The sequence below is a fragment of the Colobus angolensis genome, unplaced genomic scaffold, assembly GCF_000951035.1.
Source record: "Colobus angolensis palliatus isolate OR3802 unplaced genomic scaffold, Cang.pa_1.0 Scaffold298, whole genome shotgun sequence".
Lineage (NCBI taxonomy): Eukaryota > Metazoa > Chordata > Mammalia > Primates > Cercopithecidae > Colobus > Colobus angolensis.
Genome location: NW_012116243.1, coordinates 1040083 through 1050906, shown reverse-complemented (window position 1 = coordinate 1050906; position 10824 = coordinate 1040083).

Genomic DNA, 10824 nt, shown 5'->3' with positions numbered 1-10824 from the left:
GTGAAATCCTGTCTCTACTAAAACTACAAAAATTAGCCAGGTGTGGGTGGCAAGCACCTGTAGTCCCAGCTTCTCAGGAGTCTGAGACCAGAGAATTGCCCAGGAGGGGGAGGTTGCAGTGAGCCAAGATCACGCCACTGCACTCCAGCCTGGGTGAAAAAGCAAGACTCCATCTCAAAAATAAATAAATAAAAATAAAATAAAATCCTGTTGTTTGTATATATGCATATGTGTTTATTCTTTAAATTAGATTATAAACTATATAAGAGTTCAGAAAGTGATTAGTATGTATTACCTTCTTACAAATTAATTATGGAATAAATAACTTGATCTGAAATGGAATATTGTCAGTACTTAAATTTAAAGCTATATTTGATTAATTTATATTCCTCGTGGCAATATATGCTCTTTTAAAAGACTTCTAGTAGTAAAAGGCTGTATATACAGCAACAAAGCCTAGCAATTCTTAGTTTAATCCTGGGATTATTGGTATGAATTATTGTTCAAGCATTTAAATGCTAAAATTTTTTGCATATTATTTTTTATATTACTAAGGGAGGCAAGCTTTGTTTTTGTTTTTGTTTTTGTTTTCTTTTGTTTTGTTTTGAGACAGAGTCTCACTCTGTCGCCAGGCTGGAGTGCAGTGGCCCGATTTCAGCTCACTGCAACCTCTGCCTCCCAGGTTCAAGTGATTCTTCTGACTCAGCCACCTGTGGGGGGGCAAGCTTTTAATAATTCATATACCTACACAATATTGAAAGCTTAAATTTATAGATCATATTATATCCTTAACATATCGTATGCACAATGTATTTATAATTCATATGTAAAATTAGATCATAAAGTTAAAAGGAAAAATGTTGTCCTTAAGAGTATGAGTCTGGATTCTATTTTATGATACATTCTGAGATACAGATTCATAATTTACTGACTGGAATTAGGTATTACTTCATAGTAACTCTGTTGACCTTGATGAACTTTTAATCATCAAGGTTTTCCTGACCAGCATTTTCAACTTCTAGATAATTTTTGAATTGATACAGAATATTCTAAGGCTACCTTTCTAGTAATTTCTTTTGCATTTAAAATTGATTACTTCTGAAAGCAAAGGACACAAATTATCTGCTTAACAGTGAAATGATTTCCATTTAAAGTAACTGTCAATAATTTTTTTTTAAAAAAAGGATTATAAAGTGTTTAAAATAACTGAAGTGTTAAAAGAATGTGCCTTCTAAAACCTTGATTTTTACACAAAAATTATTTTTAGGCTGAAAAGTTGTAATATACTCAATCAGTTTTTAGAGCTTTTAAGTTTTACCATTTATTTCTATATTTTGTGTTATTTTTGGAAAGATACAATAAGGGTAAATTTTAAAAACACTTTAAATAACATTCAAACTTGAATTATTTCTGTGCCCTGTGAATATTCACAAATATCTTATCAGATTAAATGAAAATGTCATGTGTAAAAGCAAGAAAAGGTGTATTTATCTGCTAGAAATGCCATAAGAAAAGTACCATAGGTGAAGTCACTTAAGCAACAGAATTTTTTTTTTTCTAATAGTTCTGGAGGCTAAAACCTCCAACATCAAAGTGCTTTCAGGGTTGGTTCCTGATTTGGGCTCTCTTTCTGGCTTGCAGACAGCTCCCGTCTCATTGTTTTCACATCACATTTTCTCTGTCTCTGCATACTCCTGGTATTTCTTTTTCTCTCTCTTTCTCTTTAATCAAATAAGGACCCCATTCCTATTGGATTAGGGTCCCTCCCATATGACCTCATTTAAGCTTAATTGTCTACTTAATGGCCCTGTTTTCAAGTATTATCACCTTGGGGATAAGGGCTTCAACGTTCAGTTTTGAAAGGACACATTTCAGTCCATAATAAAGGATATTTACAGTATTGACAAGCTCATTTAAATTTTTTGTTGAAAATAATAACTGACAGTTTGTAAACAATAGGCACATAGAAAATTGTTTGTGATTTTTCCAAATAAAACCTAAAATTGTGGAGAGGAGCAGAGCAAGATCACAGAGTAGAACTTTGCAGTGGAAAATTCTCTGCAGAAACCTTACAGGGCAGGACATAATTGGGTGATATATCCAAAATGCTGAAGGAAAATAAAACCAACAACAACCTTTCAATCAAGAAGGCAGTACCCAGCAAAGCTATCTTTCAGAAAGAAAAGAAACAAAGATGTTCTCAGACAACAAAAGCTGAAGGAGTTTATTAACATCAGAACTGTCTTACAAGAAATGGTAAAAGGAGTTCTTCAGGCTGAAAGAACACTATACAAATGGGTAACATGAAAATGGGAATGCATGAAACTAGAAAAGTAAGCATACAGTCAAATTCAGAATACTCTAATACTATAACAGTGATCTGTAAATCTATTATATTTTTAGCATGAAGGCTAAAACACAAAATAATTAAAACTAATAAGAGCCACAGTAAATTTTTACAGAATAGGAAATTTATAAAAATGTAAAAATGGTGACATCAAAAATTCAAATTGTTGTGTAGGAGTAGAGGTGTGCTTTTTTTTTTTTTTTTTTGCAATTAAAGTTAAATTGTTTTCAGCTAAATATAGCATTTTATAACTATAAGAACATTTTGGCAGCCTCATAATAACAACCAAACAAAAGTAATAGAGAATACATAAAAAACAAAAGGCAAGAAATCAAAGCATACCACTATAGAAATTACTTAGCATGAAAAGACAGCAAGAGAAGAAGAAAAGAATAAAAAATCTACAAAACAGCTAGACAACAATTAATAAAATGGCGGTAGTAAGTTCTTATCAGATAGTAATTACTTTAAATTAAATAAATTATATTCTGCCAAGGACCCACTGGTTCAATGTATTACCAAAAGGAACCAACTATATGCTGCCTACAAGAGACTTACTTCACCTTTAAGGACATAGAGAATAAAAGGGATAGAAAAAAAGATTTCATATAAATGAAAATTAAATAAGAACAAAAGTGGTTATATCCATAGCAACTAATCCAGACTTTAAAAAGTATAAAAAGAGACAAAGAAGGGCATCATATAATAATAAAGAGGTAAATTCATTTAGATGATACTATATTTATAACTATATACTGAATATTGGAGCACCTAAATATATAAAGCAAATGTAAATGTTTCTGAAAGGAGAGGCAGACAACAATACAGTAATAGCAGGGAATTTAAACTCCAGAATTTTAGGAATGAACAGGTCATCTAGACAGAAAATAAATAAACATCCAAGTTAATCTACATTCTAGATCAAATGAACCTGACAGACATATACAAAACATTCCATCCAACAGCTGAAGAATATACATTCTTCTCAACTGCACATGAGCCATTCTCTAGGACAAATTATATGTTAGGCCACAAAACAATTCTTGAATAATGTAAGATTTTAAAATTATATCGAGTTTTTTTCTGACCACAATGGTATAAACAAGAAATCAATAATAGGAGACACTTCAGGAAATTCACAAATATATAGAAATTAAACAACATGCTCTTCAACAACCTATAGGTCAATGAAGAAATTAAATGAAAAAATTAAAATTTATTGAGACAAAAAATATATATACCAGAACCTATGGGACACAGCAAAATCAGTTCAAAGACAGAAGTTTATAGCAACATATAGCTACACCAAAAAAGAAAAAAAGGATCTCAAATAAAGCACTTAATGTTGCATCTCAGGGAACCAGAAAAACAAGAATAAACTAAGCACAAACTGTGTAGAAGAAAGAAAATAATAAAAATTAGAGTAGAAATAAATGAAGTAGGGACTAGAAAAACAATATAAAAGATCAACAAATTTATGAGTTGTTTATCTGAAAAGATAAATTGAGAAACCTTTAGCTAGACTAAGAAAAACCAAAAAAGACTCAAATAGATAAAATCAGAAGGAAAAAGGAGACATTATAACGGATACAAAGAAATACAAAGTATCATAAGACTATTCTGAACAACTATATGTCAACAAATTGGATATTATAGAAGAAATTGATACATTATTTGATGCATACAACCTACCAGGAGTGAATTATGAAGTAAATAGAAACTCGCAAGAAACCAGTAACAAGTAAGGATGTTGAATTAGTAATAAAATGCCTCAAACCAAAGAAAAGCCAAAAACCTGATCACTTCACCGCTGAATTCTATCAGTCATTTAAACAACTAATACCAATTCTCAGTCTTCCAAAAAAATAAAAAATAAAGAGGAAGAAATACTTGCAAAATTATTCTATGAGGCCAGCTAACCCTGATACAAAACCAACTATATCACACACACACAAAAAAAAACAAAAAACTGTGGGCCGAGAGCCCCTGATGAATATAGATGCAAAAATCCTAAGCAAACTTCTGCCAAACTGAATTTAACACGGCATACAAAAGATTATTAACATGACCAAATGGTATTAAATCCAGGGCTGCAAGAATGGTTCAACACACTGTCATAGGATCCTTTGGGTGCTGCCTCACCAGACAGAAACCTCTGTGGTTGGTGGTGCCTCTGCTTGAGTTTTGATCATGCCCGCTGGGCTTGTTCCACCTACTTGGCCCAGCAGGCTGCACCTGGCTCATACTACTGACCTGGATCCCACACCTGCCAAGGGCAAGCCAGGCACACAGCAGCAAGCGGTGTGTGAGTGACTGAATGTGGGTTCCGGCCACTGTGCACAGTCATGCATGTCAGCTGCTACAGTGGGGCAGGCAGCTTCAGGCACTGGCAGAGGCGTTGGCTCTGTGTGAAGCTGTGGCTGGAACAGACATACCATAAGCAACTTCCACTGCAGGCGCCAGCATCTGAATGAGGGAAATGTCGTGGTGCCTGAAAGCTCAGCGATGCCAGGAACTGCAGGGCCCCAAAGAGTGTGTTAGGGCATGTCACATCCCTGGCTCAGGGAGCCCTGAGGTCTGAGCTCCCAGAAAGGCTGCAGCTCTTTTGTCTTTCTTCTTTTTGTCATCTGCAGCATGGCAAGTGAAGGGGTGGGTTTGTTGCGGAACCATTTCTGTTACAGCTATTTCAGTCTCACGACCCTGCTCTGGCCAGTGGCTCCTGGGCTGCTCCAGCCTCACCACTGCTTCATGTTGTGTGGGTCAGCCACCCAGCACCAGCACAGAGTGACAGGGCTATAGTATTACAGCTCTGGCTCAGGGAATCCTGAAGTCTAGGCCCCCAGAAGGGTCACCACTTTTCATTCCCATGGTCTGGGAGTATATCATCACCCACAGCCTGGTAAGCCAGCCAGGAATGTGTTAAAGCCCCTTTCATGCCAGCTATTTGGCAGTCCTGAGTTCTTGTCCCATTTCCAGGAAGAAAGAGGTCACCTGGACAACCAGAGGGTGAGCAAAGTGGAGAAGAGCTTTACTGGGTGACCAAAAGGCTGTCAGCAGAGAGGAGACCAAAGTAGGTATCTCCTATCAGCAGTAAGGTGGTCCCAATGAGTGTCTGAACCTGCTGAGTCCTGGGTTTTTTATGGGCTCAGAATGGAGGAAGTGAGTGATGACTGATCCGTGGGCAGGAGGAAGTGTATGTTGATTGGTCCATGGGTGGGCCTGGAAAAAGCACCACTCGACTGATCAAAAGGCACCAAGGAAGTTCTCATTCCTGGTGGAGGACTTCACCTGGAACTGGAAGCCCAATCCCAAAGCTGCAGGCCATCCCTGGCTTGAAGGTGGAGTTTCACTAGGGACCCACCCCTTCCCACCTAGGAAACTGTCTGCCTCCCGCCACCATGTCTAAATTAACAAATGTGAAACATCACTTTAATAGAATAAGGAACAAAATTCATACACTCGTTATAATAGATGCAGAAAACGCATTGAATACAATTTAACTTTATTTTATTGTTAAAAACACTGAACAAATCAGGTGTAGAATGTAACTAAACACAAGAAAGACTATATAAGACAAAGCAATAGCTAACATCATATTCAACAGTGAAAATTGGAAAGCTTTTCCTCACAGATCTGGAATAAGACAAGAATGCTCACTCTTGCTCCTTCTATTTAATATAGCACTTGAGGTTTTAACTGGGGCAATTAGACAAGAGGAAGAAACAAAAGATATCCAAATTGTAAATGAACAAGTTAAATTGTCTCTCTTTGCAAATATGATGTTATAATATAGAAAACCCTAAAGATGCCACCAAACAAGTACTAGGATTAATAAAAGAATTCAGTAAAGTTGCAGAATAAAAGTCACCATGCAAAAATCAATAGTAGTTCTGCATACTAACAGCAAATTATCTGAAAAAGAAAATTTATAACTAACCCATTTATAATAGTTACAAAAAATAAAATTCTTAGGAATAAATTTAATCAAGAAGGTGAAAAATCTCTCCACTAAAACTATAACACATTGATGAACTACATTGAAGAAGACACAAATACATGGGAAGATTTCTTGTGTTCATAGATCTGAAGAATTAATATTGATAAAATGATCTTGCTATCCAAAGCAACTGACAAATTCAACACAATCCCATCTTAAAATTATTATGGAACCACAAAGATCCTGAATAGCCAAAGCAATTTTGAGCAAAAAGAAGAAAGTTGGAGACATCACACTACCTGACATCAAAATATCCTATAAGCTGTAGTAAATAAAATAGCATATTTCTGTAATAAAAACAGGCAAGTAGAACATTGGAACAGAATAGAAAACCCAGAAGTAAATCCACATATTTACAGTCAACTGATATTCACTAAAGGCATCAAGAGCATACAATGAGGCATGGACAGGTTCTCTAATAAATGCTATTGGGAAAACTAGATATGCACATGCAGAAGAAAAACATTAGACCCTATCTCACACCATATACCAAAATAAACTCAAAAAGAATTAAAGACTTAAATGTAAGACACAAAACTATGAAACTACTAGAGAAAAATCTCCATTACATTGTTTTGAGCAATAACTTTCAATATGACCCAAAAGACACAGTCAAAAAAAAAAAAAAAAAGCACAGTCAACGCTAGCAAAAATAGACAAATGGGATTACATCAAACTAAAAAGCTTCCTCACAACAAAGGAAACAATCAACAGAATAGAGACAACCTACTAAATAGGGAAAATATTTGCAAACTCTATATGTAATAAGGGGTTAATACACATAATATAGAAGGAACTGAAACAACTCAATAGCAAAAGAAGAAACAACTCAATTAAAAACTGGACAAAGGACTTGAATAGGGATTTCTCAGAAGGCAACATTCAAGTAGCAATCAGGTACATGAAAAATAATGTTCAACATCATTGATCATCAGGAAAATGCAAATCCAAACCACAGTGAGATATGACCAAGCACCTTTTAGAATGGCTATGATCAAAAGACAAGAGCTAAGTGTTAGCAAGGAAGTAAAGAAAAGGAAACATTTGCCCATTGTTGGTGGGAATGTACAGCCATTATGGAAACAATATGGAGCTTTCTCAAAAAATTAAATATAGGACCACCACATGATCCAGCATTCCCACTAATGGGTATACATCCAAAGGAAATGAAATCAGTCTGTTGAAGCAATATTTGCACTGCTATGTTTGTTTTAGTATTAGTCACAATAACCAAGATATAGAGTCAACCTAAGTGTCTATCAACAGATTAATGAAAAAAGAAAATATTTATATGTATACACTGGAATACTATTCAACTATCAAAAGAAGGACAGTCTGGATAAACCTAAAGGACATTATGCTAAGGGAAATAAGCCAGGCACAGAAAGACAAATACTGCATTATCTAATTCATATGTGGAATCTAAAAAAAGTTAATCTCACAGTAGTAGAGAACAGGAGAGTGATACCAGGGACTGGGTTAGTAGGGGTGGATGTTGGGGAAATGTTGGCCAATGGATACAAAATTCCAGTTAGAGAAGAGAAAAAAGTTCAGAAGATCTATTGTACAACGTAGTAATGTAGTTAATAATACAGGGTATTATTAAAAAAATGCTTAGAGTGGACATGAAGTGTTCCCACCACAAAAATGGTAACTATGTGAGGTAATGCATACGTTAATTATATAGATTTAATCATTCCACAATGTATATTGATACTCCAAAATATCATGTTATACACAGTGAACAGATATTCTTTTGTCTGTCAATTTAAAAAAAATAACGTTCGCAATGTAAAATTGATTATGTAATAGCATTATAATCAGTTGAGAATAACAACATATAATTATTTCATACACACATACACACTCCATGTGCACATTCAGGGAAAATTAAATTTGAAATTCAGATTCAATTTTCCTTGTATCATGGTTGCATCTCGAACTTCTGTATAGGTAAAGTTTAGTGAAATACTTTTGTCCAGGAGTATTTGTGTGGTGGGAATAGGTAGGGGTGTGTGTGTTTGTGTATTTCTGCTTTTTGCAAAAGCAGAGTAGGCAGCTCACTTTAAAGCTGGGTTTTCCTAGGAAGTACACTAATTTTGATTAAATTTCATGTTTATTGAGCGGTGGCTGAGTTTGACAATCTCTCAAAACACCTTCATGCTTTTTCTAGTGTAAACAATATTAGCACAAAAAGCACTTTTCTTAATCTTAGTAAAACGTAATCTTAGCAAGAACTCTGAAGGCTGGAAACTATACAATGTACTGAACTTGTCAGAAGCACTGGGGGAAAAAAGGAAAAATCAACTATGTTAAAGAAAAACTGAGGTGTATTGCATAAATATGCCTCTGTTTCTGTAGCTTGTGTGTGTGTGTGCGTGTGTGTGTGTGTGTGTGTGTGTATGTGTGCCTGTATATGCTTTCTTTCTACATAGCATGCATATGGTCATTCCGTACCATCATTTTTTTCAGTAGATTATTGTTTTCAGACTATTAGCTTTTAATACCACAGCTGTCCTCAGCATCTGATAATCAAAGCTTCTATGATTCTCATGTTACTTTCTCAGCAAAATTTTCCTTTGTTACCAACAGTACCAGGATGTGCTATACCAGGTATGTCATTATATATGCCTAATTAGAATGATGTAAAATGCTGTAATGCCCATGTAGAGAATAGTAATTTTGTGCCAAATATGATAATATAGATATAAAATATAAGTGGTGTGAAGACAGAAAATTGATGCATACATTTGTGGGAAAGACGTGAATAAGTATAATCATGCCCAGTCACTAAAACAACATTGGACTTCAGTTGCTAAAACTAGAAAAGAAAACAAATCCAAAGACCAAACTGAACTTTGTGTATGTGCTTTTTATATTGTACTTACATTTTCGAAAGAATCTGAATTTCTCCCTGCCCACCCTGTCCAACATAAGCATCATTTTTTTTTTCTTGGAAAAGCTACTCTTTTTCCCACTGTTTAACACCTTCATATTTAATATCCTTAAAAAATTGTTATAATTAATTCTGTCAGGAAATGTATACTGTATATTAATCCATCTGTCTCAAATATTTTTAGTAACCATGAAACTTAACCTTCTTTTCTACTAACTTATAGGTTCCCTTCCTCTTCTGAAATTCTGTAAGCGTAAGGGTTTACAATGCATCAAGCATTTAAAGATTTGGGAATGGTTAATTATTAAAAATTCCCTTTTGAATTGGATGGCACTCTTAGAGGCCAGGTGGAGGAATCCAAAAGTTTTTCATCACTAAAATGAAAGTGATAAGTACATTAATTATTGTTTTTGGTGAGATTTACTTATGTAAATCACAGTGTATGGCAACACATTCAAAATTTGTTTAAAATACTGCTTTGAAAGCATTTCAATACATTTGTTTTTTAAAATTTGCCACTTTACATAAAAATTATTTGACGATTTTCAATGCTATCTCAAGCTCACAAAGTGAAGAAGACATGCATATTCTTTGTTTTTTGAATTAAAAATAATACCTGAATAGTCTAAATTTTTTTTGCATCAGATTAAAATGTAACTTGTCAACTTTCTTGCTAAATTAGTAGGACCTTGTTTTGTGAGGGTGGGCAAAGCAAGGCAAAAAAATAGTAAAAATATAATTCCCATTTTTAATAATACAGTGGTGTATTGCAACTGCAGTAACATAACTATATATATATATATATATTTTTTTTTTTTTTTTTTTCTGAAAGTGACCGAAATAGTTCCATTACCACTATGAATTAGTCATTCAACAATTGTGGTCAAAGAAGTTTACTTTAACAATTTCCATGCTTAAGGCCTCTCACTAAACAATAATTCTGTGGTGGTGACTTTTTGGTGTGTCTGTCCAGAAAACCATACTGAAAACTGGCATTTCATGTAATTTAGAACCAAGTATTTAAAATAGAATAAGAAATATTTACATAGCTGATTATTTCATAAAAATAGGGATCTCTCAAATGTCAAAGACATATGTATGATATTAAATATAGGTTTATATATAGTATAATAAAACTGTGGTTAAAAATACAAAAAATAGAATACAATTCCCATAAAACATAATTGGAAATAAAATTTAATGTCACAGATTAATTTTTTAACAATCAGCTTTTATCAATTTGTTGTTTAAGCATTTCCTAATGAAGGCAAACAGCAGTAGCAAAACTTTCTAAATTTTCCTAATATTCTAAAATATGAAATATTGATTACCATAGCAATAAACTAATTATTCTGTATACACAGGTTGGTATCTAGATTTTAAATGTGTGACATTAACAAAGAACTCTGGATTTTAAACCTATATGTTTTTTTCTGAGGTACACAAAAAAAGGGATGCTCATTGCAAGCCTTTCTCAAAATTAGTGTAACCCTCAGAACAGCCTGAGTTTTATCTGGCCTCAGAGAATGTTTACAAAAACTGACGAAATTTCATCATTACGGCACTCAATGATTGAAGCCAACA